The sequence below is a fragment of the Lathyrus oleraceus genome, chromosome 3 (genome assembly GCF_024323335.1).
Source record: "Lathyrus oleraceus cultivar Zhongwan6 chromosome 3, CAAS_Psat_ZW6_1.0, whole genome shotgun sequence".
NCBI lineage: Eukaryota > Viridiplantae > Streptophyta > Magnoliopsida > Fabales > Fabaceae > Lathyrus > Lathyrus oleraceus.
This window is the reverse complement of record NC_066581.1, coordinates 341,342,349-341,359,942: the sequence shown is the minus strand read 5'-3', so window position 1 is coordinate 341,359,942 and position 17,594 is coordinate 341,342,349.

Here is a 17,594-nt window from a genome sequence, read left to right as displayed (position 1 = left end):
GGACTCGACCAGACATCAACGGATGAATGGGAGAAAACTCGACGTTTACAGACATCGAAAGATGATGTTTACAGACACCAAAAAGATCGACCAGACATTTACTGATGAATGGGAAGACTCGACGTTTACAGACATCGAAAGATGATGTTTACAGACACCAAAAAGATCGACCAGACATTTACTGATGAATGGGAAGACTCAACGTTTACAGACATCGAAAGATGATGTTTACAGACACCAAAAAGATCGACCAGACATTTACTGATGAATGGGAAAAAGAGAAATACAACCATACGTCAACGGACGAATGGGAAAAACTCGACGTTTATCGACACCAACGGAGAGGAGGACTACTGCTGGGGAGAGGGAACACAACCAAATCATCAACGGATGATTGGGAAAAACTCGACGTTTATCGACACCAACGGAGAGGAGGACTACTTCACTCGGGAAGGAGGACGACGTTACGAACATCGAAAGATGATGTTTACAGACATCAAACAAAGATCAGACACTTACGCATGACTGGGAAAGCACCGAAAGATGGTGTTTACCGACACCAAAGAAGACCAGACACTTACGCATGACTGGAAATCACCGAAAGATGGTGTTTACCGACACCAAAGAAACAACACACGCGGGTGCTGACAGGGTAATGACATCTACATATCCGGGCAAGGCTAAACACTTGCAGGGATCTCACCGGGGATCAAGGTCACGACAGCGAGCAAACAGGAAGGAACACCAAGGATACCGGGTTGTAGGTATGAAACGGGTGACCGACCAAAGCGTGAATTGGTTTGTGTTCCAAAACACTCAACATCCTGAAGAGGGCTAGAAAAGCGATCTTGTTAAAGGATGGACATCCGATTCCATAGGGAATACGAACCTTACTCAGCTGGAGAAAACAATCAAAAGATTGACCAAAGAGTGCATGAGATATATTATCTATAGCCGTCAAAAACGTAGATAATACACTCGCAAGGAAGATTATCCATAACCGGGTTGCAGGTTGTTAAATGGATAAGCGACCGACAAGAAAGGCATCGGGGTACCAGGACTAGGTATGCAAAGATGACCAATCAAAAGGGGAAACCACAGACATTACCAGCAAACGGTGAACGAAAGAGGACCCGTTAGGGATAAAGTTGCTGACTCGGAGCAAACATCCGAAAGGATGAGAATATCAATACCGAAACTGGATAATGATAACCACAAAGAGGGGATTACATCTACCGGTTAGTAGGTAGAAAACCACGGAAAGGTAACCGTCATCACTAGGATGAGCACAAGAGGTCGACTCCACAACGGGGAGAGCAGAGGATTTACATCTACCGGTTAGTAGGCAGAAGACCACCAAGATAGGACTTACAACTGCTGGTTTGTAGGCAGAGGCCAACAAATTCCGCTGAGGATAAGATGAATGAGTGCCGGTTAGTGATCGACTATTCATTTATGCCCCAAGGAGGCACAGGAGACAGCCAACAGGAAGCCAATTTAGGATCGATCCAAAAAGGCAAACTGAATCAAGACTCATCCTAACGAGGAAAGAACTCAATAGGGAACACCCATCCCGTTATGTGTGGGGAGGGAACGGAAACAACCGTCATCCACGAGGATGTATCTCAAGGGGGAAATGGCAGGAAAGGATAGACACTTTCTGCTTAAGGGGTTGGCTCTACATGGAGAGATCAGACACACCCACATCTGCTAGGGGAAAATCTACTGGAGAGATTCTTATCACCAAACATCAAGAGGCAACAATCAACAGATACATGGCAACAGCTGCAACATGAGTATCCAAATGCTATGATTATGCATGTATGCATTCTACCTAAAATATATGATGAATGATGACAAACAGACATGCTCAACACGCAGGTCCAGGAATCAACCACCCGGTACTACTCTTCTTCCATAGGGAAGGCCAAAAACACCAGAGAGCAAACGCGATATGCTGGAAACCGGGATATCAGGGAACAACACCATCCTGCGGGGAGAGGAGAAGACTGCTCTGCTGGAGAGACGAACGCTAACGTCTTCAGTAAACACTATGCTTGGGGAACTGCCCCACAAAAGTATTTCAAAAGCAACCTTGCTGGGAATGCCCCACGGTAGAGCTCAAACAACCCTCTACTGGAGGTGCCCCACAATAGGGCTAACAGGGACTTGGAGGAAGAAAGTTGTACTGCCGGGAACATGAAGATAAACAACTTCAACCAACACTGCACTGAGCAACCTTGCTGAGGAGAAACCAAAAGAGGTTCGACAGGAAAAAGATACAGTTATGCTCGAGATACGAATAAATGTCTTACCTGTTGGTAATCATACCACCCTCGGGAGAGCACTGCGGATCTCCTAAGTATCCTTCCATCATTGTGAACGTTCACTTTGTTTAAGAACAATTTTTTTGAAAAATTTGTTTATTTTGAAAACAATGATACTTTATCAATTAAAAACATGCAAAACATTTATTGAGTTGAAACAAATAAGAGTGCAAATAATTGGATAAAAGCTCAAATTGATGTGATGGAATGGTAGTCTGCAAAGGGCGAGACTCCATAGATCTGTACAAGTTTGAAATCGGTGATATATATTGGAGAGGGCTACATTAAACATAATGACCTTTCCTCTACCATTTCGAATTTTCGATGTATTCGGAGCTTCAGTCGACGACGAATCGAGAATCCCTGACGGATGACGGATATAGAGCACAGTCTTGTCAAGATGCAGTTACTTGCCAAATCCCTAATTTTTTGCCTAGATTGCCCCAATGTGAGGTGATCAATCTAGCGGGATGCAAATTCCTTTTTTTAATGTCTCTAACTTTTGCCTGGATCGCCCTTTCGGGTTTTCAATCCACCGAGACGCTCCTTTTTGCCTAAGTCGCCCTTTGGGGTGTTCGACTTAGCGAGCTGTTTTGCTCTTTTTTTTTTTTGTTTTAGGCGAAGTATTTCTTGATTGCATCGGAATTCACAGGACGAGTGAACTTTTCCATCCATCGTTGTAAGTGTCAAAACATTGCCTGAAAAGGCTCTCTTGACAACATATGGACGTTCATAGCTTGGGGTTCACTTGCCCCTGGAATCGGGCACGAAAGACAAGACCTTCTTGAGCACAAGGTCATTTTCTCAGAACTCAAGACTTGACCTTCTTGTCGAATGCTTTCTTCACTCTCTGCTGATGTAACTGACCATGACACATGGCAGTTGATCTCTTCCTTTCGATCGAATTCAGCATCAGTCAACTTGGGACTTTGAGGGTGCTATTTTCCTTTTTGTTTCTTTCTTTCTTTTTCTTTCTTTTGATTTGGGTTTCTTTTGATTTTGCACCCTCTCTTTCTTTGTTTTTTTTTTTATTGATTTTTTCTTTTTTTTTTATTAATGCCCAAGTTGGCTGTTCTACTGATTCTCGAGATGCAGCTGAGTGTGATCTTCTTTTCTTGCTCAAGAAGTCGGGAAATACTGTCAGGAATCCCTTCAAGCATCATCTTCTTCCGCTTCGAATACAGGGAATTCAAAATTGGGAGATGACGTCCGATCATTATGTTCAATGGGTTTGAGAAACAACCTGCATAAAGATTTTGAGTATAAAAGGCACTTTGACAATCAAACAAGACAATCGTTATGCAGATGAAAAGATTGCTTTTATTCTTGTTTTTAGGGTCTTTTGTGATCACCAATTTCATGCAAAAAGCGAAAAGGGAAAACAAATGGAAAAACAAATGTTTAACATGAATTTATTTGAATGAAAATATCATTGCACAAAATGTTGCCAACAATGTCATCACTTCTCCTTTTGGCATGGGAGAAGGGTTTTTAAACAAAGTGATTATTGCTCTGACTTATGAACAACTGTAGGAAAGCCCACAGTGACCCAATTGTGATAGATCCCCCCGGGGATGACAACTGTCAGTATCTCTTGCATCAGCAGCTTCTGTTTTCTGAACAACCCTTCTGAAGAAAAAGTCGGCGCCAGCCCAGGACTTGTTATCTTCAGGCTTGATTGTCACGGGGACCCAAATCTTCAAAGTTCAGAATACCTGACCTCACGAGGTCTTGAACCTTCATCTTCAACTGAAAGCAACTATCCACGTCATGACCAGGAGCACCCGAATGATACACACAATGCTGCTCAGGCCTATACCACCATCGAGGGTTGACGGGTATAGCCGGCGGGTCTCTGGGAGTAATCAAGTTCCGCTCTAACAGAGAGGAATACAGTTCGGCGTAGGACATGGGGATTGGATCAAAAATGATCTTCTTCCTCTCATTACTCGTACTGGCTTACTGGGAAGCCTGCTGCTGAGGACGATGTTGTTGATGCTGATATTGCTGAGTTGGCCTTCTCTGCTGTTGGGGTTGAGTAGCTGGAATAGTCACAGCAGCAACCTGACGATTATGTCCTCTTTTTGCACTCCTCCGACGGTGCACATCATTTGTTTCACTCTCTCCCCTTTTGGGTGCCCCAGAGTATGTCTTCTTAGAACCGGAAGAACTTGAAGAGCCAGGATGGCGAACCGGAGCGCGGGTTGCTCTGACATTAACAGTCTCTGCAGCAAGAGGCTATTCACTGATTCTGATCCCCTTCAATTCATCGCCCACGGCAGGATCATTGACGAGAATAGTGACAACAGCATTCTCATGAACGGGTACACCCACTGGTGAAGCACGGTGGACTGATGGAATCATGGCTTCCAGTCTCTGGGCTAAGGCACGCAGCTCCTCTTGCCCCTGAACAACTCCTTGCATCGTTGTCATGAACTGGGCCATGTTTGCCCTCATCTCGGCCAATTCTGCTTGAACCTGATCCATAATCTTCTGATGATTGAGTCTGGTTGAGTAACGATGCGGTCGGCGGTCAGCAATCCTGTCTCAGTCAAGAACCGAAGTGAGAAGTCTCTCCCAAGCATGTCTGCAATGCAAGGATGTGCATGATATGCATGATATGGGTACTATTTTGTCATGAATGATCCTGATAAAGGATATGCGTATGCGAGTTAACTTTTTTCTTTTTTTCATGCGTTATTATTTTTTTGGAAAATAAACATGCTATGATGCAAATGATGGAGCCAAGACTGGCAGGCTGTGCATCTCAGAACACCGGATCGGAGCTTTGGCTTGAACTCGGAGTCGCAATTCATCTGAAACCCAAGGTCAATCTGATCAACTGGCATCTGAACCCATTCTGAGGAGCCAAAACACTATCTGAGCGAGTACCCTCAAATTCAGCCCAGGGATCCGAAATAAACGGAACCCTCTGATCAATACCAGGGTCGAACCTCCGGCGCCCAGAAACAAATGTCCAGAATTCATAGTCACCAACAGTACCGGGAGTCACCAACTGTACCTGTTAAAATGATCAATCCCCCCCACTCACGGGTGTCATCTAGGCCAGGGTAAGGTCGAGAGAAACGCAGCATAAATAACCTTTCGCAGAATATCATCCTGTGCACACCCGATGTATGCACCGATAATATCCCACCAGGGTCTGAACTGCTCGTGATATCAATGTTCCGCTAAGTGGCGTACACCACCCGCTTCCCATGAATCACTCTATTCCTAGGTTTCCTAGATTTCACTCATAGCCTGGGTATTGGGTCTTTTACCTCGAGTAACTCCCACCCCAAACAGAGAAACACAGCACAACCAGCAGATGAATATGAATGAATGCAAACAATAAATGCAAACAGTAAATGCAAATATATACAAATGAATGCAATAAATAACAGCACAAAGCAACCAAAGCCCTAACCTAGAGAGCGTTAGGAGAGACTCGCTTAGGGAAGACGGACCAGCACAAGTCAACTTCTCTTTTCCCCAGCAGAGTCGCCAGCTGTCGCATTACGCGAAAAACCGGCGGGAAAACAAGAACAACAGAGCCGCCACCGTGCGTTATTTATCCCAAAAGAGGGAAAGGAAACGCTCAGAGTAAACCTGGAAAAGACATGGTCTCGCGACCAAAGAGAATGGGATCGGGAGTCGGTTATGCAAAGGGAAGGTATTAGCACCCCTACGCATCCGTCGTACTCGACGGGATCCACGCACAAAAGGAAGGAAAATGGTTGCTAAAACACTGCTCAAACACACACACACACACTGGCTGAAAGAGACACAAGAAAACTGACTGAAACTGACTCGGCAGGATATCGCATCCTGGGCCTACTTAGTCTATCAAGCATAGACATCAGAGTCTAAGTAGTTCGGACTGGGGAAACGACACATGCTCGCTAGGATATCGCATCCTATGCATACGTATCTTCTTGGACGAAGAAGAATCAGAGCATTCGTAGCTCGGCTAACACGCACACAAACAAACACAGGCAAACATGGAGCCCGAATGCCAATCACTGGACTTACATCAGCATCCGAACCAACAAACACACACAGGAAACCAACTGCCAATCGCTGGACTTACGTCGGACTCCAACCAGAAAAGGAGAAACAACTCACACAAACAAAACAAAAAGGGCGCCCGGAGAGATCAGCTCATCTCCTGCCTACGTACCTCATCTGGTATGAGGATCAGGGCGACGTAGTTCCCCTACGGAGGGACACAGGACTAGCCTAACCAGATAACAGAGGGAGATACAACACTAGAGAGACTACGACTCGAGCCTAGATGTTGTCATGCAAAATCATCCCTAAGTTAAGGTTTCTAGCTAACTTGCACAGGAAGCAACCCTATCCTAAACATGACTTGCACAGGAAGCAAGCCACACCAAACCTAACTTGCACAGGAAGCAAGCCAAACTAAACCTAACTTGCACAGGAAGCAAGTCAAACAAACACACAAGCACAAGTAGCACACACTATATGCAAACAATGGGCTCAATCAAGGTTAGGTTTTAGTCGAGGGGTCATATCAACCTCAACAAACAAACCACTGGAACTGGGTAGTGTTAGCTCTTAACCTTGCCATTGAGGGGCTAAGGTGAAGCTGATGAAAGATGAGTGAAGATAAGACTTCACAGCTCTTATCCCTGGCCTGGGAGAGCTTAAGACAAGAATGTGTGGGTTCAGAAAGGGGGAACCCTTCTACACATTTGAAACTGACTCAATTGTACAATTGTACAAGATCTTGGGTTTGTATCTGCAATGCATCAACACAGTGGTGTGAGCAAAGCAAATGACACACAGAATAGCAGGGGATAGATTGCATATCCCTTGGGTTCTGCCAATTGCCTCTTCACTTAGTAGGTCTTTGACTCTATACAAGGACAAATGTAAACAGTCACAAACATTGCCTCTTAAGGAGGACTTCAGACAGTTGCCTGGCCAAGTAACAGGCCAGGTCTTCCAGACTACATGAAGATAAGAAGTTATACCTCAATGCAAATTGCTCTTAAGCAAAGCAAAGCAAAGTTCTTAAAGAACTATAAGCAACTAAAGGTACCTGAAACCAGTCAGACAACATCAGTATACAAGTCAAAGTTAAATCAAAATGAAACAGAGGTCAACAGTCAACACAATCAGTTTAAATGTGTAATGCACAAGGCTCAAAGCATGTGAGCCAAGCAACCTACAAAACAAACAAGTTAGTCATGATAATAAAATCAAACTCATTCAACTTGTATAAGTTTCTTTAAGGCAATTGCTTTTCAACCTGAAAAAATGAACTCAAACATGAGCAACAAGACCACTAGGACAAGCCTAGGGTCAAAAGGGGATGAGAAAGTCAAAACAGCAAGTGAAATCCAATAAAAATCATATTCAAACAATCAAGAAGCAAACTCAAGTGGTCCCATGTTCATATCATTCATCATCATGATTTCGTAAGCAAATTAGGTCAAAGCATGGCATATGGAAGCTCATAGAAGTCAACAGCAAGACTCAACTCAAAACCAATCATAAACATTCCAAAAAATCATCAAATAAATCATGATCAAACATAATCCATAGCATGGTAAGCACACCAAATTTCAGCTCAATTGGATCATGGGAAGTAGGGAAATGAAAATCAGAAAGGCAGGGCAAGTTCAAACATGCTCAAAGAAGTCAACCAAACATGCACCAACTTCAATAAATCATAAATCGGTGACAACATATGATAAATGAATGGGACTAACACCATGATAAACCTTAAGATGTCTACTAATCACATGTCAAATTTCATGTCCATCCAATAAAGTATGAGAATTTCACAAATCAAATGGGAGCATGTGTCACAAAAAGTCAACATATGACCAAACAGGGGAGAAAATCCCAAACAATTAGGAAATGCCATCAATAATTCCAGAAAAAATCACATGTAAACTAGACATCCAAGAGTACATTCATGCAAAAATTCACATCAATTTGAGTTCAAGAAGCATGGTAAATAAAATCATGAAGTTGGACATCAATGGTGTGACACAAATTGTCACACCCTAATTCAAAAAATCACAACTCACAAACCAGCAAGGATAAATTCACAAACTTTACACTAAAATCACCATGAGTGTGTCTAGTTTAAGCACAAAAAATTTCAAAGCCATTGGATAAAGCCTCGTCATTTCACAATTGATTTGGCAAAGTATACAAACAATGAGCACATGTCACAAACCCTAGCACCATTTAAAAACCATTCATCCAAAAATTCTGGAAAAATCATGATTAAAAACTAGAGATCAAGCATAGCATTTAGCAAAAAATCTCATGAAATTTGGATCACAAATGGATGACTTATGAATTTTGCAAGTTTGGTCACAAAAATGAAATAATTATTGAAACATAACATGAATTAATTAATTAAATAAATATGCAGTGGCATTTTTGAAATTAAGTGGAACAATTAGTGAAACGCGGCGTATGGTTAATAAACGTGGCACCGGCTGGTTGGTTACATGGGAATGGAACAGGAGCATGCAAGAGGAAATTCCAGAAACACGATTCTGGGTTACACTAGGGTTTATGCATTCATGCTACAGTACCTTCATCATCTTCATCAAATCATGAAAAAATAATTCGCCCAGAAAATGAAATTGAATACACCATTGTAATCATCAAGCAACACACATCAACATTCCAAACTCCATTTACATTAAATCGAGCTAAACAAGAGGAATCGAATAAAACTCATTTGAACATCAACTTTCATTACAGCATAACTTCATAATAACTCAACCATTTTCATCAACTCAAAGTTCATTGAAACCAGCAAAGTGAGACCTAGCTAATGCATATCATAGTTTAGTAAATAGTGAAATTCGAAAACTCACCAAATTTGGAGGTCAGTTGTGATGCAGGGGTTGTTTGGCCTCAAATGCTCGAAACAGATGTTCTACTAGCTTCCAAAAGGTGAATGGTGGAAGGATTTTGGCTCAGCAACCCTTGGTTTTGCTCAAATCGAGATCTTCCATTGGATAGCTCTTTGATGAAACAGTGGTATTCTTTGCTTACAGTTGGGAAACAAAGCTTGAAATGGCTTCCAAAAAGATGTTGAATGATGGCATAGTGCACAGTAACACGAGTTCTATGAAAGTTTTTTTTAGAAAAAATCTCAAGTGAAGGAAAATGAAAGTTTGAGAGGAAATGAGTTTTCTGTTTGTGAATGGTGGCTGCTAGGGTTTGTTTTCAGCAGAAAATGACATATATGTATGCTGTTTAATGTTGGTAAGTTTGGTTAATGAAAGTGTTAATCACAATTTGGTAAAATGACATGTTTGGACCAATTTTGCTAAAACCAAGCCAAATCACATGGGGTGTATGAAAGTGCACGAATTGGGCTTCTAACAAATTCTAAACATCATTTCTGAACCATTCCAAGTGGTAAAGATCATGGCAAAGGCTTATTTTGAAATCTCAATTTTTACCTCACTTAAATAATTCATGCTACTTCAAAAAGTGCCATTTTGATTGGTGAGTTTTTGGTAAATGGTGATGACAAATTTGGAAAGAGGGCATCAAATGTGACTTGTAGCAAAAAACCCCACCCAATTTGGCCAAATGGTTTGGGAGATATGCCTCTTTGAAGTTCAAAAATTTCTGAAAATGATTTGACCATAACTTGCCAACCATACATGGGAAATGAGTGTTCTTGGACTTTTTGAAAATGGTAGAACAAGACCTTCAACTTTCATGTTGGGAAAAAATTCATTTGAATCTTGTATCATGATGTAAGTTTGAGGATCAAGACTTTCCATTTTTGGCAAATTCCAATTACAAGTCAACTTTCTATTTTTGGAAATTTCTTGTCTGGCTTCAAATTCTTCCATGATGATGTTTGACATGTTATATGAGGCCTATATGGACATGAATGAACCCTCTCAAACCAATTCCCTCCATCCAATCACTGATTAAATGCACAGTTGACTTGCTAGGGTTTCTGGTGGACTGCACACTGATTGATGACTTCTGAGCAATCAAACCTTGACCAAATCACTTCAAAAGGACCCCTAAGTCATGTGAACATGTTGGACCAACCCTAGGGCCTTGTCTCATTGAGAAATGCACTTGCTTGCTTGATTGACTGACCTCCTAACCAGTTTGACCTAATTTGACTGATGATCTTGCACTTGGGGCAAAGGACAATGCAATACTATGCAGTGGACTATGTTAATGCTATGACCTAATATGAGAATGTATGTAAAATGATAGGTGCAAATTTGAGGTGCTACAATAGGCTAGGGAGTTCAGAAGTTCTTACCAGAGCTTCCAAGCAATGAAGTTTCTTGATACCTTCTGCAATTTCCTTAAGTCCAGTGTTAGATGAATTTATATTAGATAATAGTATGTTTGCAGAATGCTTAGGGTATTAGGCAATTTTTCATCAGAGCTATTTGGTTTCTCCCCCTTTTTGTCAGAATCAAAAAGACTTAAACAAATTAAAAAAAATAAGCAGGAAAAAATATATATTCAGATAAGAGAAACAGAACAGCAGAGATAATGACAAGAGAAAAAAACATCAGAAACAAAGATAAGAAAGGCAACAAGCAAAAGATCCTAAGTGCCTAAGGGTTGGGAGGAGGAGGCATTCTCTGAAGCAGTTGATTCAGCAGATTCTGGATGTTGGCGTTGACAGTGTCCTGTTGATCCAGTCTGGCTCGGACTTCCTTCTGCTCTTTCTGAAGTTCTTCCAACGTCCTGAGAACCAGGGGGGAAAAAGAAGAAGACTCCCCCTGAGTCAGAGCATGTTGTTCTTCAGCGGCTTTGGCTTCAGCTTCAGCAGCAGCCTTTGCTTCAGCTTTAGCAGCAGCAGCAGCGTCAGCTAGAGCTTTAGCTTCAGCTTCCCTTGCCCTTTTGATTTCTTCTTCTCTGGCTCTTTCTTCTTCTTCCCTTCTGGCCTTTTCTTCAGCTTCTCTGGCCAAGCGCTCTTGTAGTCTTGCCTCAGCGTCTCTGATGAAGTTGTTTCTGACTTGCTCAGAGATGTGCTTCAGCTTGAAGGCCTCAGATGTCATCCAGCCAATGACCCTGTTCCAGTGTGTCCTAACAGAGTCAGGATCATCACTGATGCCGGAGTTTATGGTCAGAGACTTGACCTTTTGCACTGAAGCCCCTGCGAACAGCATAATGGCTTCCTCTAGGGTAGGCAAGGAATGTTCTGGTTCAGATGTTTGAGGTGGAGAGGTTGGAGGGCTTAGGTTAAGTGTTTGAGGTTCAGCGGAAGTGTGTGGAGGGGTAATGTCAGAGGCATGGAGGTCAGAGGGTTGAAGTTCAGATGGAGTGATGGTTGGTTGTTCTGTAGATGGTGAAGTTACTTCAGGTTCAGGTGGAGGTTGTTGTGGTTGTTGGGAATTGCGGTTTAGAGACTGAAGTTGGGCTAGTGTGGGAGAAGCGGGGTCAGAGGGTTCGGTGTCAGAGGAAATGTCAAAGTAGGGAGGTGATTCTGGGGCTGAGGATGAGGAAGTGGTTTGATTTAATTGTTCAGCTTCAGATAGGGGTAAGGAGGTATTGGCAAGGTTGAATTTGGGTAAGGGTTGAGAGGTTCTGGTGGTGGAAGGAGGAGTTTCAGAGGTGGTGTAGATGGGTGTAGGTAGAGGAGTAGAAGAAGCCAATGGCTGTGTAGAGGGAACAGTGGAGGCAGACTTACCAGAAGATTCTTGCAGAGGCACTGGAGGTCTTGATTCAGAAGATTCTCCTAGCTTTGCTTTCTTCGCTCTTGAAGACTTCTCAGATGGACCTCTTTTGAACTTCACGAATTCTGGTTCTGAATCTGGCAGATCGTCTAATCTGAAGTCTGAGATGTCCACTCCTTCATCCTTCAGACGTTGGAGATAGTGGAGGATTGCCTCTTTGGGTTCATTCTTGTAGAACCTTGCGAGACCATTTGGCATATCCCTCTGATCTTTTAAAGCGTCCCAAGAGGTGTCCAGAGTAGGTTTGACTAGAATCTTCTTCAGAATCCCCATGCTCTTCAGATTTCTGGAGTTCATAGGCCTTCCAGTTTCTATTGCCATATCTTCCATGAGTTTATGTTTTTCCAGATGATCTACGAGCCCATTTTCTATCAGTACATCTGATAGAAGTCTTCCTAGAGGGATGTAGGTTCTGGGTTTCATGTTGTTCTTGGTCTCCCGTACGGAGTCTCTGAGGTATTTGAAGAGGAGTGTTGTGAGGCAAAGCTTCAGACCCTTATGAATACAGTATAGAATACACTTCTGATCTGTATTGATGTAATCTGATGAGTTGGATGCTGGACGATGATGAATAGTTCCCAGAATGATCTTGAGCCACACTCGGAGATTTTGATGTAGTTCTTTGTTCTTTGAGGGATTGCCTTTTGTGTTGAGTTTGAAGATGGTGAGGTTGATTTCATGAGCAATGTACCTTGCCCTAGGATTGATGTTGTAAATCCTTCTTCCTCCAGCTTTCTCCATGTTCAGCAATGAGGCTATTGATTTTTCAATAATCACGATTTTTACCCCCAAAACGTAGGAGACGATGAAATGGTCGTCAGCGTCAGCAAACCTCCAGAATTCCTTGATGAGGTTTGGGTAAACAGGACCATAAAGGCGTTGAAAATAGTTTTCCCAACCTTGATGATGAAGTTCTTCAGTTAGGTCTACCCCATTCCTCTTCATGTTGTTGAAATCCACAAGTGATTCACACAAAACATCCAGTTTCTCGAAAGGAGTTGCAAGATTGATATGAGGCTCACGGTCAAGAATATGAGGCTCCTTGTACACTGGTGTTATAGTTACGCCTGTAACTGTTGGAGTAGGAATGCTTGTGCTTTGAGCTGCATTGCTGGAGTCCATTTGTTGAGAATAGTTGAACACGGATTGTTGCTGAGAATCCATTGTTGAAGAAGAACGAGATGAAGAAGATTTGCTTGCAGAAATGCCTGAGAGAGCTGGTTTGAGAAAGTGAGTGAGAGTGAAGTGTGTGCACAATGTGAGAGTTGTGTTTATATACTAAAAAGAAACGCATGCAAAACGACACCAAAATCAGAGTTTAGCGGAAAAACCAAGTTAGCACGCTTAGAGGGAGAAATGATTATGGCTCATTAATGAATGTCTAATCCCAATAGTATGCACACTGCTCGAGGAGATCTCAAACGTTTGTCCTTTGAATTTCTTCTGGACAGCTGTCTAGAAGTTCCAAGGTTAGACGCAATTCACTCCACGTGTTGATGTATCTGATCTTCAGGAATACCAAAGGATTGGTTCCTGGAGATTTCTAACATATATATCTTCTTAACTTGGTAGAAGTATCAGAGTCAGAGGCAGAAACTCATTTGTTTATGTCAGAGTCTCATTTTACATCTTCAGAGGCACAATTTATTCAGGGCAATTTTGAATGTTCAGATTTTCTAGGATAAAGAGAAATCTATCTTCAGCTAAAGGCTTAGTAAAGATATCTACCCATTGATGATCTGTATCAATGAATTTCAATGTTACTATCCCTTTCTGAACATAGTCTCTGATAAAATGATGTTTTATTTCAATGTGCTTAGCTCTGGAGTGTAAAATGGGATTCTTACTTAAACAAATGGCAGCAGTATTATCACAGAAGATAGGAATGTTACTCTCGAAGATTTGCAGATCTTCTAACTGATTCTTCATCCAGAGCATCTGAGTTGTGCACAGTGATGCTGAGATGTATTCTGCTTCTGCAGTTGATAGAGCGATAGTTAACTGTCTTTTACTGGCCCAGGATATCAGATTATTTCCTAGGAGCTGACAATTTCCAAATGTGCTTTTTCGTTCCAATCTATCTCCTGCATAATCTGCATCACAGTAACCCGAAAGTCTATACTCTGATGTTTTCTCATACATCAGGCCCAGGTTAGGAGTTCCTTTCAGATATTTGAAAATTCTCTTAACTGCTGTTAAGTGAGTTTCTCTAGGATCTGATTGGAATTTGGCACAGAGACAGACACTAAAGAGAATGGCAGGTAGAGTAGCGGTCAGATAGAGAAGAGAGCCTATCATACCACGATAGAGCTTCTGACAAACCTTTTTGTTGACTTCTTCCTTTTCAAGAATGCATGTTGGATGCATGGGAGTCTTTGCAGAGTTGCATTCAGCCATGTCAAATTTCTTCAGAACATCTTTTATGTATTTGCTTTGATGAACGTACGTGACATCTGAAGTTTGGTTAATTTGAATTCCTAGAAAGAACTTTAGTTCTTGCATTAAGCTCATTTCAAATTCTGCCTGCATTAACTCAGAGAATTCTTGACAAACAGAGGCGTTAGCATAACCAAAAATAGTATCATCAACATATATTTGACATATCATGAGATCATTGTTAAGGTTCTTACAGAAGAGTGTGGAGTCAACTTTCCCTCTAATAAAATTGTGTTCCAGAAGAAAATTACTTAAACGTTCATACCAAGCTCTGGGAGCTTGTTTAAGTCCATATAAAGATTTTTTAAGTTTAAAGACATGTTCTGGAAAATTTGGATTTTCAAAACCTGGAGGTTGGTTGACATACATTTCTTCTGATATATAACCATTAAGGAATGCGCTCTTGACATCCATTTGATATAATTTAATAGAATGGTTAATAGCAAAAGATACAAGAAGATGAATAGATTCTAACCTTGCGACTGGAGCAAAGGTTTCATTGTAGTCAATACCTTCTTGTTGACTGTAACCTTGAGCTACCAGTCGAGCTTTGTTTCTGACGACTTCTCCTTTCTCATTCAGCTTGTTTCTGAACACCCATCTGGTTCCAATAACGTGAGTGCTTCTGGGCTTGGGAACAAGATCTCAGACATCATTCTTTGTGAATTGATCTAACTCTTCTTGCATAGTTGAAACCCAGTCGTTATCTTGAAGTGCTTCATCACAGGACGTAGGCTCGATCAGAGACACTAGTCCCAGAGGCGTTTCTTCAGATGTCCTGAAGGTAGATCTGGTTCTGACAGGTTCGTCTTTGTTGCCCAGAATCAAATCTTCAGATACGTTGATGCGACTTTTAGCTTTCTTTGGGATTACTGGGGAATTAATTTCCTCAGAGTTCTGAGTGGCAGTTGCTTCTGGAGTTTTATCAGATCCTGCAAGAGTGATTTCTAAATCTGCAAAATTTTTAACTAGCTTTGACTTTTCAGGGTCAAGCTTATCGTCAAATCTGACATGAATTGATTCTTCCACAATTTTGGTTTCTGTATTGTATACTCTGTAGCCTTTAGAGCGTTCTGAGTATCCTAACATAATACCTTTCTGTGCTTTGGAATCAAACTTGTTCAGATGTTCTTTAGTGTTTAAAATAAAGCAGGAACATCCAAATGGATGGAAATATGAAATGTTTGGTTTCCTTCCTTTACACAGTTCATAGGGAGTCTTTTCCAGAATAGGTCTTATGGAGATTCTATTCTGAATATAACACGCTGTATTTACAGCTTCAGCCCAAAAGTGCTTAGCCACATTCGTTTCATTGATCATGGTTCTGGCCATCTCTTGGAGTGTCCTATTCTTCCTCTCTACAACTCCATTTCGTTGTGGAGTTCTAGGGCAGGAGAAATCATGGGATATTCCATTAGAGTCAAATAATTCCTCAAAAATTTTGTTTTCAAATTCCCCACCATGATCACTTCTGACTCTAATAATTTTAGAGTCAAATTCTTTTTGCACTTTGGAGCAGAAACTAGTGAATACAGAGTGTGACTCACTCTTGTGCTTTAGGAATTTCACCCATGTCCAGCGACTGAAATCATCAATAATGACTAGTCCATACTTCTTTCCATTGACTGATGCTGTTTTCACAGGACCAAATAAGTCAATGTGAAGAAGTTCCAGAGGCTTAGAGGTAGTAACAATAGTTTTCTTTTTGAAAGAAGTTTTTGAAAATTTTCCTTTCTGACATGCTTCACATAGAGCATCTGAAGAAAACTTCAGTTTAGGTAGGCCTCTAACTAACTCGAGTTTATTTAGCTGAGATAGTTTTCTCATGCTAATGTGGCCCAAGCGTCTATGCCATACCCATTGCTCTTCATGAACAGACATCAGACATTTCACATTTTGTTCTTTTAAATCAGAAAGATTAATTTTGTAAATATTGTTTTTCCTCTTGCCTATGAATAGGACAGAACCATTGTTTTGATTTATGGCTTTACATGTTTTTTGATTAAAGATCACGTCATAACCGTTATCACTTAATTGACTTATGGATAAAAAATTATGCATTAATCCTTCTACGTAAAGGACATCAGATATAGAGGGAAGAGTACAATTACCAATAGTTCCGGAGCCTCTGATCCTTCCTTTCTGATTTCCTCCGAAGCCTACAAATCCAGCGTCTTTAAGTTCCAGGCTTTGGAACATAGACTTTCTTCTCGTCATGTGTCGCGAGCATCCAGAGTCCAGGTACCATGACTGGTGTTTGAACTTTGCTGCATAGGATATCTGCAACATAAACAATCTTATCTTTTGGTACCCAGAGTCTCTTGGGTCCTTTCTGATTAGTTTTCCCAGAGTTTCTTATAACTTTGGGTTTTCTAGCATTTTCAAATTTTTGTTCTTGTGTGTGTGTGTAGTGATATGAAAATGGAGATTTAAGTTGGTCACTAGTAGAAGTTTTATCTTCCTTAGGATCATACCCAATTCCCTTTTTATTGTTTTGACTGACTCCATAAATCATGGATGCCATAACACTCCTTCCTATCCCATTTTTCAGAAATTCTTGAAAGGCTTCTTCGTATTTATAAATTATCGTATTTGAAGTCTGTGGAGCTTGAGATAACGCTTCTTCCAGTTCTAAACGATTTTTATTTGCTGCATCTCTTTGTAATGTTAAAGATCTGATTTTATCTTCTCGTTTTAGAATTGTCATCTCAAGTTTGCCACATTCTTCAAATTTTTCTTCAAGACAACCTTTTATTGCTTTAAACTTTTGTTTTAATTTCTGATATGAGCTAAGAGTTTCTGACAAGCATGATTCTAGATCAGATCGAGAGAGTTCAAAAAATACCTCTTCAGATTCTTCATCTGAACTGTTCCTGGATGTGGTAGCCATGAATGCCACATTGGCCTGTTCATCAGAGTCAGATTCTGATGAGTCAGATTCGCTATCATCCCAGGTAGCCATTAATCCTTTCTTTGTCCTGAAGGTATTTTTCTTGAAACTTTCTTTTCTGGAACTGTCTTTCTTTAGCTTGGGGCATTCATTCCTGTAGTGACCTGTTTCTTTACATTCATAACAAGTAATATCTTTGTTAGATTTACCTTT